This window comes from Rosa chinensis, chromosome 2, assembly GCF_002994745.2.
Source record: "Rosa chinensis cultivar Old Blush chromosome 2, RchiOBHm-V2, whole genome shotgun sequence".
NCBI classification, from domain to species: Eukaryota; Viridiplantae; Streptophyta; class Magnoliopsida; order Rosales; family Rosaceae; genus Rosa; species Rosa chinensis.
The window spans coordinates 78303029-78325339 of NC_037089.1; the positions used below are offsets into that span (position 1 = coordinate 78303029).

At 39.4% G+C, this 22311-nt stretch overlaps 1 pseudogene; it reads left to right on the forward strand.

Annotated features, from left to right (window-relative positions):
* The first annotated feature begins 13663 nt into the window (after nt 1–13663).
* LOC112185095 lies at nt 13664–17847 on the forward strand (annotated as a pseudogene).
* Nucleotides 17848–22311: the final 4464 nt, after the last annotated feature.

Sequence of the window (22311 nt, forward strand, 5' to 3'; positions counted from 1 at the left end):
GTGTGGAATGGGGAAATTTCTAGTAGTGCGAACAACTGAAAACCTTAGAAACATATATGGAGTTGGGCTAAATGTGCGGACAACAAGTTCTATCAGAGTTATAATACTTTAGCATTTTTCTTAACACCACTTAACAATTTTACTGTGATTGTACGGATCCGCTTTGGCGGTAACAATTATGTGTTCTCATGTGAGATTAAACTTACATGATTGGTATGACTATCGGATGATAACATACATTTATGGCTAGCTTCAGACCACATTGTGATATACATTAAGCCATAGGCACTAAATCAGTAGAATATGAAGATCATGGTCAGAGAATGCTTATAAGAAATCATTTTAGTCATGTGACAGATACTCAACTTTTGCAGCCCATGACATACAAAGAAAGAAACATGTAAATCATTACCTAAAAATTCAATTCATATGCTCGTGGTCGACACAAAGTCGCAATTTGCAAGTCATCCATTCATTGCACATAGAGAGTTACAGACCAAAACTTGATGCATGTGGAGTAGAATCTAATTAACTACTTTTCTATGCCTGTTTTCTAACAAGTAGGTACTTTTCATTCAATATAAAACTCGGTGAAGGAAGAAATCCAATAGAAACGTTGTAATGTCATTTAAACTAATATGTCAGAGTGCAGCGTGAAGTGAATTTTTTGTAATAAAATGTTAGAATGGATCTCAAATATGACCAGACCCTTTTACTTTTTGACAAAGAAAAAAAAAAGTACAACATTGGACAAAAAAAAAAAAAAAAAAAAACTAGTTAACTTACGTACAAGTAAAAAGAGTTTTTTTTTTTTTTTTTTTTTTTTTTAAGATGATGAACACTCCTATCCTCATGGTAACTCGAACCCATGACATAAATCTTAGATAGTGAATACTCTAACCATTGAGCTAATTATCATCATCCCATGTTTTAGATTTATTGTTTCATATATTACAGTTTCATAAATTGAACTTAATGATTTTCAAGTCTTTTGTATGTCAATGGATAGACTGTAAGTATTTTTCTTAGTTGTTGATGTGTCGTTACATTGAATATATCTCAACCGTGCGTGGTATACAAAGGTGGCAAAAATATTATTTGATTTCACCTTCACGTGTATATAAACAATAACAATGCAGTCACATGATGAATAGTTTCACACTACGATTATTTATTTCAACTCTCAATGATCGATTAGAGGTATCTAATTTCTATCATTCTATACCACCTTATGTATATCATAGTTTCTAAAAAATTCATATCAATGTCGAACAAAATGTCTAATGCTTTGCAAATGAGAGAGTGTTTTTTATTGCACAAAATTTCTTGAAACAAATTGTCAAAGTTGACTACAGTCACTACACGCAGTTCCGATCGAAATTATAACATGATATATTTCTTAAAACTCAGCAAGTCGTGATTGATTTTAGTTGGTGGCTATAAAGCGAGCCTTGGAAAGAAATCTAGCCAAACTTCCCACCACATGCAATGCAATATATTCGTTAGACATCAAGAAAACGTAATTGTAGTATAATTCTTTGACCCAAAGAAAATTCCAGTTTGATTGTTTCCATCAATTAACTTTCTATTTTTCTTGTGGGGCGCAGGGCATTTGAATGCGAGAAAATGCTTTGTGATTCTTCTGGAAATTGAAAACTGGAAACCTGCTGGCCATGACAAGTGGGATGAGGTTGCTGCAAGCTGAACAGAAAGGTGGTCGATCGGTTTCATGCAGAAGCCTCCAAAGTCATGGCACTTTCACATGGGGGTTGAGGTCATCAATTGTCCGATATATCACGTTGAAAACGACACCGTCTTCTTTGTGACCCTAGCTCCCGGTTTTTAGGAGTCACCAAAACCATTACCACCTTCCCGCACAATCTGTGTTCGGCTCCTGCCTTCTGTTTGAAGGCAATGGGGGTCTTATATATAAAACTAAACATATACAACTCTACAACAAATAAAGGGTTTGATTGACAAAAGAAAGTTGTTACAAACGCAAATGCAGCCTCCTAATATGGAAATTAATTTGCCGAAATCCACCAACCATTCTTGCGTACGGTATATGATTAAAAATTGACCCACCTTAATTATCTTTTAACTTCACTCCTGGAATCCATTGTACATTAATTACAAAACAATAGTGTTAGTTGAGAGGAGAAGGTATTCCATGCACAACTTGCTAATTTTTTTTTCTCTTTCTATGAAACTTTGTTTCTGCAAAGTTATTCCACACACGATGCTTGAGGAGTAATTGTGAATAGGACATAAAGTTTTAAAGAATTTTTAACGGTGCAATAATATATTGCTTCACATATCAGAGTTTGATATTGAGATAGTTTTGAAGAGTTTTACTACTATTGGCCTCATTTATTTCACGGAAAGGAAAATAATTTATTTGTTTTTTCTATGGAAATGAAAATGAAATTTTCGAATAACTTTCCATTCCGATGTTTGGTGACATAAGGAAAGTTAGTTGAAAAATTGTTAAAAGCTTGTAATTAATGTAATAAAATAATGTGTTGTGAGTAATAAATACAATGAAAGAAGGGGGAAAGTGATTCATTTGGAGTACGGAATGAACCATTTTCCCCATATTTTCCTTTGCTTCAGGAAAGTATTTCTTTTTCTTTTGCATCATAAACGCAAGAAATTAACAATTTTCTTGTCCCGATGCTTACTTTCCATGAATAGCTACATAGGTTTTTTTCGTTGAAGGATAGCTAGATAGTTATCAGAAGGTCACTCAAACTAATCCAACCACCTAGGTTGGAGCAAATTATTGGTCTAATTGTAAGGGAAATTAATTAAGAAAAGAGTCTTCAAGAAGTTACCAATTAAGTTGGTGTTAACTACCTAATGGCACCGAGGGGAACCAACTCGCGCGCATTGTCATGTTTTATTCATGATTGCCGACGCATACAACTTGCACTATGTTAAGTTTGCGCATTAGTTAGTGTAAATTAGACCGCAAGATTCGTAGCCTCTCGTGTTCTTTTGGATATATTACAACCTAACCCTAATGATGCTTTTCTTAGTAATTAAATAATCAACAATAATTAAATAATCAACAATATTCCTTGTGTATCTATCTAGTGCATGAAACTATATAGGAATATAGGATTATCCCTGCATGGCAAAAAGTCTTGCTTAATACGACCGAACTTATATACATAAAAGCATATGTATTATATAACATTGGAAGGTGAACTGTGTACGTAACCAACTTGACCAAAAAAAAAAAACTGTGTACGTAACCAATATATGATAAAAAGCACGAGGTTTTTATCCATGGAAAGTTATTCTCCATAGTTTTATCTTTTATGGGTACACCCATAGTTATTTATTAAACCAAAGAAAAGGCCCGACTACCTTGGAAGGGGAAGACCTAGTTATCACCTTCCTACTCATTAGAATTCAGTTTGACTTCTCCTTTCACGAAGATCCATAATTAAACTCCTCATTGTGCCAATCGAATTCCCTCTTTTTAATTTCTTTTGCCCTGATGCATCTTCTTACTTTTCGTCCAGGTTGCTTCATTTACATTAGTTAATTTTATAATTAACTCACGTACACTACTTTACCGAAGACGGTGTAAAATAATTTGTTATTATATGCTTGATGGTAGTGAAAAGTAACAATATATAAATTTTACTTTAAATAAATGAGACTATTTTCTACAACGCGCTACCATGTTATTTGGGTTGATGTAAATTTTTTATTTTATTTTTTAACAATTAGCGCAATGTACTAAGTTTAATCAAGGCATACACTACAGGAAAAGTGATCTTTCACAACACGTTATTTAAGGTGTGCATTATTTGCTCGTCGTAATTGATGGTCATTCACGACGTACAATGAAACACGCGCCATAAATCATACTCTTTTGTTACTTTTGTATAGCGTGCACAACATGCAGGCCATAAACGATATAAGTAGTTCGTTGTTTAAGGCATATTTTTCCCTGCCCCGAAACATTTGGCTAAAAATTTAAGTTCCCTCCCGAATGAAAAAGGAGAGACAGAAAGACTCGGACCTAAATCTCAGCCCTCTCTCTCAAAATCTCCAAGGACCGGTGATGATTCTGGTCGATCCGCTGAAAGCCCAAGCATACATTCAAAAGTCCGATGCCGACACAAGGACCGTGGTGCTTCTGGTCGATGATGGTGGCGAGAAGCGTAGCCATGTGAGCTCGTCGGTGTCGTAAGCCCTATTTCCATTAATCTCAAAACCCTAACTCCAACCAATCAAACCAATTATTTTGGATTTGTGGGTGTAAGCATCGGAAAGGCAGGGTATCACCAAGGCGGTGACGGTTCGGTTCTCTATGTCAGTGACGAGAAATCGAAAATCACGAGGTTAAAGCTGCGTGAACTTCACTGTTTTTCTTTGTGCCTTTTGAATTTGAGCTTTTCTGGAATTGTTTTAGTTGCATTGGATTGAGACTGAATGACTGATTGCGATTCTAATAGCTTGATTAAGTTGTGAACTGATTGGATATGATTTGTGGTTGCTGTAGGTGAATTGTTGAATTAAGCTTCTGTTACGTTTGGCTTCCAGCAGGTGATTTCATTTACTCAATTTGTGTGCTTCAGATTTATGTTGGAATCAGTGATTGTTATGGTGGCGATGAATGTTATTATTCATTTCTTTCCTATATGTTATGCTTATGTTCTTCACTAGCGACTGCTGCATTATTTGGAATGAGTGATTGTTCTGGTCAAAATATACTTTTTGGTGCAACATGAATTAAGTAAACTAAGCATTCCTTTCTTTTATTCCGTAAAGACAATGGTTAGGAGTGAGGAGTCCTTTCCAATGTGTGGTTTTCTATGTAAAATTTTTCCTTCTATTTTTAGCTTGGTAAAACTAACAAATGACCATGGACTGGACAAATGGGACTACTTATCTCATTAGGCATTAGCAGTATTTTCTAGAGAATGTGGTTTTGCCTTATAATTGGAAATGGTTCAGTACTCTAAAATAGGTTGAAATGTTTGTAGACTCATGGTGTGCGATTTGGGCAAGCAAGTGTAAGAAGGCTATTGGTTTTGCTGAGGTATGTTGTGGTGTGTATCAGAATGTACTTTCCCAAGCTATGAAGCTTTCATCACTATTTGTATGTCTTCTCTTTTGCTAGACATTTTTCTTTCTGTTCCATGATTGGCTTGCAGAATTTACATTAATAACTTCTTGAAGGTTCTTGATGCATGTTCATCTAGCTCCAGGAAACAAAACTGTCCACCTAGCAGCTTTAATGGGAGGTGAAGGATTAGAAAAAGGTCCTTAATTTTTTATCTAATCTTCTGTTACCATCTTCATATGATAAGCCATTTGACTTGACCTGGACTATAGATATTAAGGTTCTGTACGGAGATTTCACAGTTGAACCCTTGAGGATCCTGCATATTCCAAAGTGAGACATATATGGTCTGGTCTTATACAAGAGTTTTATTTAAGATCTGCATGGCTTCTAATACATATGAAATTGACCACAGCAATGCTTTGAAGTTGAGACTTTAGTTGGTGAGACAGTTAAAAGTTTGAATAACCTTTTGAGTTTCTGATACTTCTTTAGTATGATGAGTCCTTGAACTTTGTTCTGATTTTGTTTTTTCAAGTCATTTGTGAACCGTGGTATTCTTTTTTAAGTAATGGCTTTTTGTTGTCAAGCAAGGATTTGATAAGTGACAGTCATCAAATTAAAGCATATCCATAAAATTAAAATTAAAAACTAGATATTTACCTGGACAAGAAGAGTTGTTCTCTCATGCTGGAACTTTGACAGAAAGATTACTTTTTCAAGCATATTACTGATACGATTTATCATATACTATTATGTAGCTCAGTTTTGTAGTACTTATTGTTTCCTATGTTAATGTGACACATTTGGACTTCATTTCATTGGTTGCAATCTCCTAAGATCAAAGCCTTTATCAATAAGGTGGTACAGTGTCCATTACAAGATATAGCTATTCCTCTTTCTAGTTTCCGGTGGGAGTACAATAAGGTGATACTATGCTCTGCTTTTTCTCCAGTAAGTTTGATATTTTTATCCAGTAAGGTGATACTATCGCTGGAATTGGGATACATGTTGGTAGGTTAGATGCTGGAATGCATGTGTGTTTGTCAATAGATTAAGTTAATGTTGTTTATATCTTAGATTATGTTACTTTTCTTGAATTTCTTCCTACATTCATGGACAGTGACTCCTTCGGCACAATTAAACTTAAACTCTTCCGATTTCCCTTCTCTCTCTCTCTCTCTCTCTCTCTCTCTCTCTCTCTCTCTCTCTCTCTCTCTCTCCTGGATCCATTCTTTCTGTTACCATCTTCTCTGTTAATCATTCAGTTTGATTAATAGACAAATTATACATAGTCCTTTAAGAAGCATGGTTGCCGAAAAACTGAGCTTGTTTGCTACTTTTCAGACAAGTATATTGCTTCTCCCCATCTACTAAGCAAATTCCAGGTTGTATAGTCTCCTCAATGTCAAGGTAACTATAATCAATGCACTGTTATGTGCCCTTATTTCTCATTTCTTTCTCTATAGAACTTGATGATTTGGCCAATAACCATGAAACTATTTCAATGGCAATCATCTACTTGTTCCTGTGCACCACTGAGTTCAGACTTCAGAGACATCATGTGGAATGTGATATATTGTGATACCATGTGGAATGTGGAATATTGTGATAGATATTATTCGCTAACTTATCGATTTTATTAGTCAAAGGATTAAATGATGTAATGAGGTTTAGTATATCATTATGACACTTTTTGTAATATGATTATTGTGGTTGATTGAGATAATTTTGATGAAGAGTTTCTTTTACATTGGGTAAGTTGTACTTCTATTTTGTAACTTGATATGGCTAATAGCTACAATGTTGGAGTGATCCTGGAACAACTGAAAATAAATTGATTTTTTTTTTAATTTTGCAAAAGACATTTACGGCGTGCAATGTGCGTCGTAAATGAAAATTTAAGGCGTGCTTATGAGCACATTTACGGTGTGCTTTTGAGTACATTTACGGTAATGCACGCCGTAAAAGTGAAAATTTGAATTCAATTTTACGACGCTGTCTATAAGAGCGTTTTTCGCCCGACGTAAAATGTCATTTACGGCGTTTTTGCTCGCATTAATGACCTATTTTCCTGTAGTGATAGTAATTAAAGTTACGCTAGAAGAGCCATCTCCCCTTCTCTCTGCTAGGGTCAGGGTTTTTTTGCTTATCTTTTTCAACGTGAATATGAGTTCCGTTGATGCCATGGCCGCAAGGCTAGCTTCTTCTCTTGCGATTGCTGAAGGAAGGAAACAAGTTGATCTCCGGCCTACACAAGGCCAAGGTTTGCGACAATTAGAGGTGTTTATGGTGGGAAAATTGCTCACTGCTCAGGACTACAAGATCCGATCCTTTCATGGGATGTTTCGCAATGCTTGGCGGATTAATGGATCATTGCAGGTGGAGGAGGCTGAAGGTCAGAGGGTCTTGTTCACCTTGTCGGACCCATAGGATAGGATTCGTATTTGGAAGGGTGCTCCATGGGGGTATAACCATGCACCAGTGACTCTGGCATGTTATGATGGTGTGATGCCTGTGGAAAAGGTCCCTCTGACCATGGCATCAACTTAGATAACACTACAGGGTATTCCCCCAGCTTTTAGGTCTGAAAGAGTAATGATGATGATTAGTTATAAGCTTGGGGATTTTCAAGAGATTGATAAGACCAGGAAGAAGGCCACAAAGCTTCGCATCTGGGTAGAAATCCCGTTGACCAAACCTCTGCCATTCAAAAGGTGGTATTGGGTGGAAGATGAGCTTGAGTTCTTGTGCAAGTTCAAATATGACAAGCTTTTTGGCCGGCCGGTGTTCCATATGCGGCCTGGTGACGCACGTTGGCCTGCTTTGCTCGCTCCCAGCGCTAGAAGAAGATGATGACGGGGTTGAGAGGATGAGGTTAGGGCCACGATCGGAAACTAAAACGCCGGAGGCTGCTGGTGGTCTACAGATGGCACAGGTCTCTTATGCGTCTAGTTCGGGGACAAAGGGATGCAGCACTGCGGGTATGAATGCTAGGGTTATGGTTCATGGCCAAACCCTAGTCTTTAAGACGCCTATTCCTAACTCAACACTGCATTCTCCGTTGAGTTCCTTCTTGAATAAGCCTCGGAGGCAGGTGGTAATCAGAGAGGTCCAGGAAAATGTTATGACACTGGAGAGACTTACCGGTAAGCATAGAGGTCGTTCTGAGGAGGGGGTAACTATATTCCTGAAGAAATTAAAGCTTAGCTTGGCTGTAGGCAAGCGTAACCTAAGTCTAGAACCGGAAAACCTTGGTCTGGTATCCTTGTCTGAGGAAGGCAACTCTAGTGATGGGAAGTGCAAGCCGGGTCGCCCAACTAGCAATAGGAATAAATTGCCATATGGGGAGAAAAAGAAAGGTGCAGCGAAGGATGATGCTGTGTCAGGGAAGAAGGCTTCCAAAAAGGACAAGGTGAAGGTTGCATCTGCTGGTATGAGCTCCAACTCAAAAGGGAATGAGCTAGTTATCTATTAATTTCAGTTTGTTGGGCAGGAGTCTGTGTGAGTTGGAACAAGGTTCTATGAGTCTTCTATGACGTTTCTAGTTTTTAGTTTGTACCACAATTGCATGATTGGCGAGTTAGGGCTAGTTGAATGATTTCCTTTCCATAGGAGGCGAGGTTTGTTCTATTCTTGTATAGGCTCGCTTAATTGTGAGCGTCCCAGAGATTCTTAAGAGTTTGCTTTGGTTTAGATAGGTAGTTCGGATTTTCTTACCGGATGACTTATGTAAACTTTGTAGACTTTAGTTGTTGGCTGTTGATCTATTGCATTCAACTTCTATTTCAAAAAAAAAAAAATTGGCGCGATGTACTTAAACTCATGGTTTATAGGTATGAATTTTTTACAAAAATAGTTTTCATCAACACTCAGTCAATGAAAGCAAAAATGACTAAAGATTAAATTAAACTCTTAAATGATTAATGAAATTCCATGATTCGTAGACATATCTAAAATGCCTAGTATTTCAACGAGATGCTCTCGCAAAACCCTAGCGCAACCGCCCTTGGTGTGTTACTTGTATGGAGATTCATGTTAGCATTGAAGCCACCCTCAAGTGCAAGAGGTACAAGTTATAGAATAGGGGATTAAGTAAGGATGTCGAACCCACGAGGATTGGTAAATCCTTTCCTAGCTAGGGAAAACCTAAGGAAAAACTAGAAGAATATGCAAATGTACAATCACAAACAAAGGCTCACAAGTGAACCAAAGTTCATGGTGAGGATGTGCAAGATGGTGTGTAGAGATTTGATTTTGATTTTAAAATTGGTTTCTATTCAAATTGAAACAATGAAAGCAAGTAATATAAACTAAGCTAAACCAAACAAGTTGTTATCAAATGGATGGGAGTTAGGGGATCGAGTTTCACTTTTTGCCTCACTTGCAAGCATTAAAGCAATTGAATATAAATGATGCAAAACTAATTGTCCAACTACCCTCTTAACATTCGGATAAGACTACTAATGCTTAAACCCCTTTCATTTTATTAGCTCTAACCGGATAAGTCTAGAGCTAACTACCTAGAGACAAATTCAATTACCGGATAGGTCTCAATCATTTGCCCCTAAATGCATAAAGCTTAGAGTTTAGGTAACCAAGCAAGCAAACCAATCCTATCTCTAGGTGATTTTAGCTCACTACCCTCACATGCACACATGGTGTGCTTTCATGCTCCCTTTTTGCTTAAAGGTAATCAATCTCTAGGAAAAACTTCATGTCATGGAAAACACATAACTCAAATTGATTAGGTCCAAGTAATGCATTCAACTATTGACTTAGCATGTGAGAATGACAACATGAATTTGCATCAATTTATAAACAAAAGCATCAATCCAAGCAAGTTTGACCAGGGCTTTCAACCCTAGCCCCAACTAGTTCACTACTCACACATAGCTAGATATACAAGCTTTAACATTCTATTAAACATCAAATACATGAAGAGATAAGGAGTAAAAGGTGATTATTGATGATGTTGGAAGAGGTGGTGGAGATAGGTCTTCAAGAACATGATGAGGTGGTAATCACCTCTTTCTCCTTGCTGCAAGCTCTTGATATTGGTAAGAATAGTGAAATTTGGAATCTCTAAGATGAGTTGTGGTGTTGAGTGGTGGAGGAAATGGAGGTTGTAGTAGTGGAAATCGTGGTTTTTGTGGTGGAAATGGTGGTGTCTTCTTTAGAGAGAAAAAATTGATCTTGGATAGGATGAAGATGATTGAATGGAGTCAAGAATGCTGAAGAATTAGTCTTTGGCCTCTCTATGATCAGCTATGTGTGTCCTCTTTGGTCCCAAAGTGTGCAAGAGACGCTCTTACACCATTGTCCCCAAAATGGTCCCAAATTGGCAACGTGACAAAAGAACAAGATGTAAGGAGATATTTGAATTTCAAGTGATGGGAGATTCTCACAACCATGGTCCTCCTTTGCTAAAGAAAAGACCCTCCATGAATGGCGGCTCGCCGGAAATGTTTGCCTGAAAAGTTGTCGGAAAAGTCGATTTGCAATTTTCTTCCAATCTCCGTGTCTTCTTCCTTTAGCTTCATATCTCTGCATTTCAAGCCTCAAATAGTCATTTTATTCTTAATGCAGGGTTTCCTACAACTAAAAGGAAATGGATTAAAAAAAAAAGGGTAAAATTAGCATGGACGACAAATCAATTTTCATAATTATGGGGCACAATTGCATAAGTAATTTGTGTCTCAACAATTCAGCTCATCTATGCATCCTCGCTCATCTCAACGTATGTGCTACTCATCTAATCGTCCTCTCCTTCGACACAAGGGATGGAATACCAGGCTTCGGTTGGCATTATCGGTACAACGATTTTGTTTTGTGCCACGATCGTGCTCGGGACTACGTGGCCGTCGTCGCGGTTGGTGGAGGAGATTCGGGATCTAAATCAGGAGGCGTCTGATTTTCAATGGCGGGATAGCGCGATTGATTTAGGTGTCACAGAGCTGTAGACGGGACCTACTATGGTGGATGGCCTTGATGCAGTTGTCGCTGGTGCGGCCAGAAATGGTGCCAGTGACTGATCTGCTATCGTTGAGGTTGACGGTCGGTTGGTAGCTGTGTTGGAAACAAACGATGCTTGTATGGACGGAGTCAGCGGCGGTCGACTGTCGAGAAAGTGTGCTCTGTGGTGATTGGGTGTCCAAATCAAAATGGGCCATCCAGAGTTTGGGCTGTGTTTGGGCTCCTTTCACTCTTTTGTTGGGCCAGGCATCTCTATGGGTCGATCTGGATTTATGACCCAGGAGCATTTTTACCAGATCCTTTGCTTAATCATTTTTTCAATTAGGTTTGCTGAGTTTCTTGCCTAGCCTGAATTATGGTCTTTAACTATTTAAGTCTTGGTTTCTTTAGTTGTACACTAATTGAGATCTCTAAGCAATTAGGGTTACTACTAAAAGGGAGGTAGGTGGTAAGGATTTGTGCTCTTGTTTAGGCTTAATAATTGAGCGAATTTAGTTTGCAATGATAGTTAAGTGTCATTTTGTTTGGCGACTGGTGTCATTTATAATTAGGTGTGGCTATTGCCACCCTACCATTTTCCTTGTTCACCCTACAAATATTTGAATTATGAAATACTATATTACCCAAATGCAAAATGACTAATAAGTACACTAATTTTCTAAAATTTAAATCTTTAAGGAAAACTAAATACATAACTAACTAATTATCTTTTATCATAATATCAATCAAATTGAGATTTTTCCCTATTATTTCTGGTGGACTCCAGAACCTTTGTTTTAGGTTTATTAATTGTAAACCTTAGGTGTGAAAAATTAGAGAGAGAGAGAGAGAGAGCTAAGAGTCCCTCTAACTTACGTCACGAGGGTTGTTCTGCTAGGGTTTAGCCTTTCCAGGGTTTGGGTTTTTTCGCAGTCTATTCTAGGGATTCGATTCTTGGCTTACAACGGAGTTGGCTGGTTTGGAGGGTAAGTGACCGTGCTGGGATTGTTTTTTCGATCTGGTTTAGGTATTTGTGAGTCAGAATGGATGAGATGGAGCGTAGGTTTGCTGGTACCTTGGTCCTTTCTGAGAGGGAGGCTAAAGGCTTGAGAATTGGTGGTGCGGCTGCTCAGTCTGTCATTAGGTATAAATTTTCTTTGGTCTGCAAGGTTGTAACCCCGCACACGTTTCGTCAGCGGTATTTTATTGACTTGTTTACTAGACTGTGGGGGGGTGGACGTGGTGTGTTCATCAACAATGTGGAGGACGATCGTTTTCTTGCTCGCTTTCTGTGTGAAGAGGATTTGATGAACGTACTTCAGAGAGAGCCTTGGGAGTTTGATAATTCACTAGTGGTTATGGGACGTTTACCAGAGACAGGCGCGATCATGTCAGTGGACCTGTCCCAGGCTGGGTACAAGCTCATGGGGTTCCTCTGCGGTATCGGACTCAGGCTGTGGCAAAAGATATTGGCGGAATGGTGGGCTCTGTGGTGGACGTCAAAACTGAAGAAGATGGGAACTGTATTGGGAGGTTTCTTCACATTAGGGTTAAGATGGATATTGGCTTTGCACTTTTCCATCGAACCTTTGTAGATTTCCTGGATGAGGGTGAGAAATTGATTACTTTTCGGTATAAGAGGCTTCCAGAATTTGGTCAAGAATGTGGCCTGATTGGGCATCCCACGAGGATATGTGATAAGAAGCTAGGAATTGTTGGAAAGTTAGAAGCTGATCGTCCCTTTCCCTCATCTTTAAGGGCATAGTGGGACTTGCACGGTAAGCGAATGGGGTCTCGTGGTGGAAATTATGGTGGAGGTGGGGTTAGTGAAGGTGGTAGTGGTTCTGATTCATGGGTCCACTCACAGTATAGAGGTGATGCTACAGGTAGACGTGAAAGGGAGTGGGTGAATGTTGAGGGACCTCTCCTACTTGAGGGGCCTCTACAGGATACTGCCTCCTCCCCTGTGAAGACAAGTAGGTCAAGAGAGTTGGTGGATGATAGTGATGGTGAAAAATATATGGGGTATCGAAGAGAGTTGGATTGCCCTCGGAAGGTACAGGGAGAAAATTATAAATCTGGGGCGGTCAGTAAGGTAGTTGTTCCTTTCTTTGATGGGAAGGAAACCCCTCGCCCTGGGAAGGTCAGAGGTGAGTTGGGTTGGAGAACATCTAGGGAACAAGCCTCTAAGGATGCCATGAGGAGATTGGAGACTTTTTTTCAAGACTCTTTTGAGGAAACGGGGACTCAGTGCGAGCCGCTGATGCTTGAGAATATTTCAGGATTGAACTTGAAAGCTGATCCTATGGATGTTCTGAGGACGAATCCTTATCTGTTTGAGTTCAAGGTGGGGAGTCAACAAAGCTCCCTTAAGTCTCCTGTTAAGGAGAATGGAAGGAAGCACTTGAGGGTTTCTGCAAGGCGGAAACTAAAACTTTTTCTTGAGGGGAATAAAGGAGCTGCAGTAGTGGAAAATGGGAAGCGGAAAAAGGAGGAAGAATCTTCCTCTACTGATAATGTAATGACAAAGAAGATGTTACTTGTTGAAAGTACGTCTGAAATGGTGGGTGCGGCTGGGCTGCCCCACCACAAACAATGAGGCTTTTATGCTAAAACGTCCGGGGAATGGGAAGGGCCCAGACGTTCCGTGATTTGAAGGACCTTCTGTCTGTTCATAAGCCGAATTTAATTTTTCTTATTGAGACCAAGATGACTGAAGCTCAAATGGGGAAGTTGCGAACAAGGCTGAGAATGGATGGTGTCCTTTGTGTAGGGAGGGATGAGGATAATGGGGGAGCTCGGGGAGGTTTGTGTATGATGTGGAAAAATAATATTTCAGTGTCTTATATTTCTTCCAGCTTCTTCTTTATTAATGTATTGGTGACTTGGGAGAATCAAAAGAAGTGTCGTGTTACTAGTTTTTATGGTCATCCTGAAACTTCTCAGAGACATTTATCTTGGGACTTATTGCGATCGTTGAGAGGGGAATTTTCAGAACTGTGGTTATGTTGTGGAGATTTTAATGAGCTGCTTGATTTTAATGAAAAAACTGGAGCTGTTATGAGATCTCAAAGGCAGATAGATGGGTTTAGACATGCTGTGGAGGATTGTGGCCTCTATGAATTTGCTTTCACGGGGTTCAAGTTCACCTAGGACAATAGAAGAGTTGGAGAGAATAATGTCAAAGAGAGGTTGGATCGGGGCTTTGGTAACCTTGCTTTGATTCAATAATGGGGTGGTATTACTTGTCACCACTTAGTCACTATGTCATCTGATCATTGTTCTCTTGTTTTTTAGGATGATCCACCTTCTTCTTACGGTGGTAATTGGAGGAGAAAGAGACGATTTATGTTTGAGGACATGTGGTTAACGCATGAGGGTTGTAATAGTGTGGTGGAACGGTGTTGGGGGGTTGGGACTGGTTCGGTGGGGAGTAGGATAGGGCGGGTCACTGATGAGCTAAAGAGGTGGAATGTGGAGACCTTTGGGTCTGTGAAGAAGAGAGTTAAGTCACTTCGTGATGATCTTGACAAATTGCAACGCCAAAGTCCTAGTAATAATATTATGATTAAGAGACGAGAAGTTGAGAGCTTACTTGATGGTGTGTTAGAGCAAGAAGAATTGATGTGGAAACAAAGATCTAGAGCTAATTGGATGCAATGTGGTGATCGTAATACTCGCTACTTCCATCAGTTTGCTAAGCACCGAGGCAAAGTTAATAGGATTTCAGGCATTTTGGGTGAAGACAATCGTTGGAGAACAAATCTGAATGATATCGGGTGTGTCTTTGTCTCTTATTTTCGTGATCTTTTTACCTCGGGTCAAGGCACTAAGGATGAGTCTATCTTCAATGTTGTTACTAGTAGGGTGAATGATCAGGACAAAAGCTTTCTTGATCAGAGGTACAGTAGGGATGAGATAGAGGTAGCTCTGAAGGGTATGCATCCTTCTAAGTCTCCAGGCCCAGATGGTATGTCGGCAAGGTTTTTTCAGCGTTTCTGGGGTGTGGTTGGAAATGATGTGGTAGAGGCTTGTCTGGGATTTTTGAATGGGGATGGCTCTGTGGCAGATTTTAATCATTCTCTAATTGCTCTTATTCCCAAGGTCGAAAATCCTAAGAAAGTTACAGAGTATCGACCGATCAGTTTGTGCAATGTGGTGTATAAGCTCATTTCGAAAGTTCTAGCCAACAGATTGAAGATTGTTCTTCCGGAGGTGATTGCGGAAAACCAAAGTGCCTTTATGTCACAAAGGCTTATTCATGATAATGTTATAGCAGCTTTCGAAATTATTCATTGTCTAAAGAGACGTGAGAAGGATAGTCGTCAGAAGATTGCATTGAAGTTGGATATGGCAAAAGCATATGATCGGGTAGAATGGGGCTTTCTGCAGCGAATGATGGAGGTGATGGGTTTTCCTAGTAGGTTTGTTTTCCTGATTATGGAATGTGTGAAATCAGTGACCTATTCAATATTGCTACATGGTGCTCCTTTTGGAAAACTTAGGCCTTCACGAGGGTTGAGACAAGGGGACCCTATTTCCCCTTATCTGTTCTTAGTGGTAGCGGAAGGTTTCTCGGCATTGATTAGGCGAGCTGAACAGGAGCAGACCATTCATGGGGTTGCTATTGCTAGAGGAGCACCTTCGGTTTCACACCTATTTTTTGCGGATGACAGTTTATTATTCTGTGATGCTACGGTGCAAGATTGTTTAGCATTGAAACACATATTTACTACTTATGAAGAGGCTTCGGGGCAAAAGATTAATCGGGATAAATCGGCTTTATGTTTTAGTCCGAAGACTCTATTGACTGTGAAGGAGGAATGTAATGCAGTTCTAGATATGCCTATTGTACCATGCCATGAGCGCTATTTGGGCCTTCCAACGGTGACTGGTAAAGACAAGAAGAAGCTTTTTCAGTCCTTGCCGGATAGAGTTTAGAAGCGGGTACATGGTTGGGAAGGAAAGCTATTGTCTAAGGCGGGGAAAGAAGTGTTAATTAAAGCGGTTGCTCAGGCTATTCCAAACTATACAATGAGTGTTTTCCAACTGCCAGCTGGTACTTGTGATGATATCAATAAAAGTCTAGCAAGGTTTTGGTGGAGGAAGCATGGAGGTAAGGGCATCCATTGGAGGAGATGGGATAATCTTTGTTTCAATAAGAATGATGGAGGTTTATGTTTCAGGGAGCTATCCCTATTTAATCAGGCCTTACTTGGTAAGCAAGGTTGGCGTTTGATGTTATTTCCTGACTCCTTAGTTGCTCGTATGCTCAAAGCTAAATATTTCCCGAGCTGTGACTTTATGGAGGCCAAGGTTGGATCGAATCCTTCTTATCTATGGAGATCCTTTTTGTGGGGAAGGGAGTTGCTCAGGAAAGGAATTAGGTGGAGGATTGGGGATGGACAGAAGGTTCGTGCGTTTGTTGACCCATGGGTACCAGGTTTACCTAGCTTTCGTCCTATATTGCGCCTTGGTGCCCCCATGTTTTTGAAAGTTTCTGATCTATTATTGGATAATGGGGGATGGAATGTTGGAATGATTGATCACTGGTTCACGTTGGAAGAATGGGAAGCCATTTGTAGTATCCCGGTTAGTGCATCACGTAGACCTGATGTGTACCTTTGGAATTATTGTAAGAATGGCTGATATACAGTGAAGAGTGGGTACTGGTTGGCATGTCAGGAAACAAGGGATGAAGCGATGGAGATTATTCAAGCTCCTAGAAACTTCTGGAAACATCTTTGGAAGCTTAAGTTACCTCCAAAAGTTATTCATTTCTTATGGAGGTGTGCTATGGGGTACATTCCTTGTATGGAGGCTCTTTATTGGAAACGAATTACTCAGTCGGATATTTGCTTCAGATGCAATCGGAGTCGGGAGTCGCCTGTACACGCAACATGGGGTTGTATGAGTTGTGTTGCGGTGTTCGAAAGGGCGGGTTTTTACTCAAAATTGTCATCTGGGCAGTTCCTTTCTTTTATTCAATTGCTTCATCATGCGTTTACAACTTTAGCAGAGGAGGAGATACAACTCTTGGCTGTGCTACTGTGGTTGAATTGGCATGAATGGAATAATTGTTATCATAAGGGGACTGTTGTGCCTTCTGAGATTATATTTGAGAATGGAGTTGAGTTTTTAAAGAGGTATAAGGATGGCCTATGTCAACGTAAGAGAGTGGAGGTTGTACATGGTGACATGGCAGTGGGTCTGGCTAGGAGGTGAATTCCTCCAGATCAAGGTTCTTTGAAGGTTAACTGTGATGGGCAGCAAGTGATGGGGAGAGATGTTATGGTGGTGGGGTGACTATTAGAGATGAATTTGGTACGTTACTTGCGGCAGCAGGGGAGAACTATCAGTACCAGTACCAATGCTCACCTTTGGTTACTGAGCTACTTGCAATTAAGTTGGGTCTGGAAGTAGTTGTGGAAAGGAGGATGAGAAATGTGGTGGTTGAGTCTGATTGTTTGGAGGCAATTCAATTGCTTAATTCTAAAGATAGATGCTTGAGTGCTGAGGGTAGAATCATTGAGGACACCCAACGTCTTATGGCTCTACTCAACACCCCAACCATCCACCATGTTCATCGTGAAGGCAACAAGGCTGCTCATGCAGTAGCGAATCATGTAGCCCGAGAGAGGGAGCGTTTTATTTGGTTAGAGGATGGGCCTAATTGGCTCATGTCCATTATCGGTAGCGATATGCCTTTAGCCGGTGTTGCTATTAGGGACTCTAGTACTTCTCCTCCTGTTAGGGAGGCTCTTGGGAGTACATATATTCTATCCAATGGTTGTAATTTTGTCAATTAAGGAATAAAAGTCTTTCCCTTCTCAAAAATAAAATAAAATAAATACATAACTAATTAAATACAAAACTACTTAATTTATCTTCATGTTCTCCATCCAAATTTCAATTTATTATAATTTTCTTTTTTATCTTTTTGTTGCACCCTCATCGTTAATTCGTTATTCAATTCATAAAACCATTAATCTTTATAAACACCGAAAGTAAAAAAAAAAATTAAAAAAAAAATTCAATCTTTTTTTTCATTGCTCATAGTAGCACTTACTAATTTTTTTTTAATATGGATTGAAATAAACGAACATTGAAACTGAATGGAAAAAATAAAAAAATGGAAGTAAATCAAATTATGATTTTATTTGAAAACTTTAATATATTTTAGGACGTTTTTTTAATTGATATAAATTAAATGAAAAATTTTCGTTAAACAAAATTTCTTTTTTAATTTGATATGTCATATGATGGAGGATATTCCTGGAAAGAGAAATGAGTTGATTAAGTAAATCTAATAATTGAAATTAAAATGTAGGGTGTAATGAGCAAGTAGGGTGAACAAAGAAAATTATAGAGTGACAATAGTTTCATTCTTTATGATTTTGGTATAAGATAGCATTTAAAGTACATGTCTTTTGGACTTTTGGTCATAGATATATAAGTAATGAATTATCTATTCTTCAAAAAAAAAAAATGCAATCATTCTACACTTTAGAGAGTGGTCGAAGAAAAATTAGATTTTTCTTTTATAAAATAACATGTTCTTTATCTACTTCTTAGAAGGGATTGCAATTTAGGATTAATCTACAGTTCATTTAAATTCACTACTCATTAACGTTTTCGGATTCTATTATTAGAGGAGGGGGCTTTAGAAGTGAAATTAATTTCTACAGCTATATAAAACTAGCTAGCGGCTTTTAGTAAAAAAGGATGACAACCACATATAGCTAATTCTCAACTCCCTAGTGAGTTGACGCGGACATTAGATTAGGTTATCCATCAAATTCACCAATTCCATGAGTGCACCACTATCATACGTGTCCGATAGATAGGAGAACAGTTAAAATGTGGTCCACACAGACATGACAGGTCAAAAATGAGCTGAACGGTAAATTCCGAAACCTAATCGACCACGTGTCGTTGTCGCGGGAAAACTACCTTTGCGACCTGGTTTCCCACATAATAGCTCGCTCCTGGTTTTTGGGAAGCTTCTCATTTCCCATTGGAGAAGTGTAATGGTCAAAATACCACTCGCTTCTTCTTCCCCAGGTTTTGGTTTTAGGGTTTTTTATATTCCAGGCCCTGTGGGCGCCTCATGTGCAATAGCACTAAACTATCAATGTCCTAGCTACTTGGCAAATAAATCCGGGAATAAACACTGTATGAGCGTGAAAAATCCCCAAAGTGACGGAGATCTACTAAACAAAACAAAGAGAATTCCATGGGTGGAAACAAGCGGTCCAGAAACGACTCATTACAGTAAAATAAAAAGCTCAATCATGCCAAAAAGAAGAAGATAAGAAAACGAACTGATCCAGAAGAAGAAAATGAAGAAGATAAGAAAGCAACGGAGAGATGAGTACAGACATCAATTGGCTTCTGCTTTATGGGAAGCTAAGGATGAAGGAGAACGATGTCGACGAAAAGCTCTCTAAACCCTAGGACACGTGCAGGAAGCTGAGGAAAAGCTCAGACAAATGTGGCATCCATGCATCGAAACCAAAGACACATGAAGAGCGCGTGGTCTTCACGTTAAGGGTTTCAGGAATAATGTCAGACCTATTTCTCAAAAAAAAAAAAAAAAAAAAAGGAATAATGTCAGACCCGCAACGTTGGTTTCGTGGAGAAACGTCACCTGCGATTAAACAAATTTAACTCCTAAATGTTAGGAGGGTCTTTTCTCTTTCGCAAAACCGCTGAGGATTGGTCTCCAATTTCTATGGGCGCTTCCTAATTAATCTAACATATAATTAAGGTGGGGGTTAGTGACTCGTAATCTAAGCACACAATAATGTTTAGCAAAGAGGAATCTAGAGCCGCACACAATATATTTGCTTAAATAGGAATACACAATTTTGGCTCCGCTTGGGCGCTGCCGGCGGTGATGCAAGAAAAGGCAAGCCTGCGATCTGTAGCTCTGGTGACGAGCGACTGTGATTATCGCTGGACGAGTACGGCCGAGGCGGTGGTGACGCTATCGGCGTCGGAGTTGCTGGTTTGGCAGATCAGATTCCTCATCCAACCATTTTCGTTCATCTGGTTCCGACCAGATTCAACGTTCCAAGGCGTGGGCTAGGGAGTCCAAATGGTGCAACTGTGGTTGCACTTGAAGCTTTTCAATATGGTGGTTTTCGCAGCGTCCGGTGGCGATGTAGTCCATGGCATGGGGCTGCTGGATCATAACTGCACGACGCTAGGATTGGCTGGGCCTTTTGGGCTTGCTTACTTCTTTTGGGGCTGGCGGGATGAGGTCTTTGGGCCTTATCTTGGGCCTCATGAGGAGTGGATCAGCCTTCTATGGCTGGGTCTCATTTAAGTTTTTATGTACTTAGCCTATTTACTTGTCTTTGGTAACATAGTTTATAAGCTTTCTTGAATAAGTGAGCATGGGTACCATCAAATGATCGGATCTAATCTATGTATCGATGTGGTATACCACAAATTCTTTATCTACCCAGAGATGGTAGAGGGAGGATATGTAATGATCCTTTCTGGCCTGAGTTTATTAATAAATCAACATGATATTCTTCAAAAAAAAAAAATTTTGGCTTGGAAATATTTAGATTCAATGTATTGACTTAATCCAGCTGCCTTTTTGTTTTTGTCTCGTTCACTTACACATCTTAATCTAGGTTTGAAGTTATAGTTTTGCGGTATTGTTGCTGTTTTGGGCATCTCAACCACTGGTGCTAAAGTTAAATAATTCTTTTACCAAATTAAGGTGCAAAGCTTATAATTGCTAGAGAATTGGCAAGTTGGATAATTCAAGGTGGGAAACTTTTGATAACAATGCTTTAGGGACACATTTTTTTAGTGGGCAACCTTAGGTTTAGTATATCCTTTCTTAAGAACCATAGAACCGTTTCCACCACCATGATCACTACTTCTATGAAACAGCAGACATTTTTTTGAAAACGTCTTATAAAATATAAATTGAGATATTGAGAATAATAATTTAATTTACATTCATAATCTGTTGCTTTTTAATGTTAATTTATAAACTATTTACATTAGAATGCCTGATAATTTACTTCTTTTGGAGAAAAGAATGAAAGAGTATTGGGAGGACTAATCAGAAGAAGAGTATTTAGGAGTTAGGACCCTCTAATATACCATCTTGCTGCCACACTACTAGAATTATGTTCATTTACATCACATCATTTAAATCTGTCAGACTTGCACATGATGTAAAAAAGTAAGTTAACATCGTTTTAGAAAAATATCGATTTAAATGTATACCATTAACATCGGTTCTTAAAATGACCGGTGTTAAAAGTTTTGTTTGAAAATTTGCGGGAACCTCATTTTCGTGAACGCGCTAAGTGTTTAAGTGAATTGAAGGAAGCGGGTTCTAAAACTTAAAATTTTCGCACTTAGAAAAAAATAAAGCCCCCAAAGCTGAAACAGAAACCCTAAGAGCAAGTTCAGCGGTTCTTCTTTGACCGGGCAAAACATGAATTTGGTGAGGTGGCAGTCATCAAAGTTGAAATTGTGGCTTCCACCAGTTTGTCCTTGACCAGCCAAGATTTAGCTTTTCTTGACCCAGTCCAAGAAAAAGGGCAATGGGTTGACATAATTCTTGCCCAGTCGAAGAAGCTGCCAGCTTGGCCCAAGTGTGAACATGGGTGATGTCAGCCGAAGGAAGGGAGAGGCTGAATGGTGCAGACGCGCATGAAGGAGCCTTTTTTTGTCGCCTAGCGCGGGAGGGACAGCTGCAAGGACGTGGCAGTCATCTGTTGGGCTTTTGGAATTTTAAAACTAACGGTCAATTAATCTTGGCCGTTGGTTGCAATTGATGTGAATATCTAATGGTATATAATTAATATGTATGATTATATAGGTAACAGTACAAAAAAAATGAACAGTGAAAAAATGAACAGTCTTGACCGGTCAAGAAAAAAACGGGTGGAAATCCATGTCCAGTGGCAGTGAATAGTTACTTGACTGGTTGATTTCTTGACTTTCCGACCTTGACATTTCTTGACTACGGGTGAACTTGCTCTAAGCTCAGTCTCGAGCTCCTCCCAAACTCGAGCGCGTCTCTCCTCACTCGAACTCGCTGCTCTTGTTACCTTCATCTACCTCCTCCGACCCCGACCCCGACCCCGACTTCCTCCTGCTTTCTACGCCTCCGGCCCCATCTTCTGATGACAACAATAATCTGTGATTGAAGGAAGTTGAATCGGTACGACCCCGACCCCGATTGCTGTTTCTCCAACTATAATTTCCGACGACCGAACTATAAATCGAAGATGGGG